The 308-nt window shown below is 69.8% G+C and overlaps 1 protein-coding gene across 1 annotated transcript in view; it reads left to right on the top strand.

Moving 5' to 3' along the window:
• LOC102255677 (chromosome unknown open reading frame, human C11orf95) overlaps window positions 1-308 on the top strand; it is a gene marked incomplete at its 5' end in the record, with an annotated part of 3,888 nt that overhangs the window by 1,960 nt on the left and 1,620 nt on the right. The gene's annotated exons all lie outside the window — the stretch shown is intronic.

Genomic DNA, 308 nt, shown 5'->3' with positions numbered 1-308 from the left:
CTCCGAGGCGGGGGGAGGGGACCAGGAGGAGGAGCCAGAGGAGGAGGAGTGGTGGGGTGAGCTGGTGGAGCGCAGGGCAGGTGGAGAGGGAGCGGGGCGAGGCCCGGCCCGGCCAGGCAGGGAGAACGGGCTGGGCAGAAGGGGGCAGTGAGTGGAAAGTTGGAGAAAAGCTTGGGGAGGATGGGGCAGGAGAGAAAGGGGGGGGGGATGAAGATGAGGCGCAGGACGCCGCGGCTTTCGGCCCACGCGCGCCAATGCGGTCTTTGTCCCTTCCTAGGCGACGCCCCGCCTTCTCCTGGGGAGCCGTC

This window comes from Myotis brandtii, unplaced genomic scaffold, assembly GCF_000412655.1.
Source record: "Myotis brandtii unplaced genomic scaffold, ASM41265v1 scaffold187, whole genome shotgun sequence".
Lineage (NCBI taxonomy): Eukaryota > Metazoa > Chordata > Mammalia > Chiroptera > Vespertilionidae > Myotis > Myotis brandtii.
The sequence above is the reverse complement of the archived record's forward strand: the minus strand, read 5'-3'. Positions and strand labels throughout refer to the sequence as shown.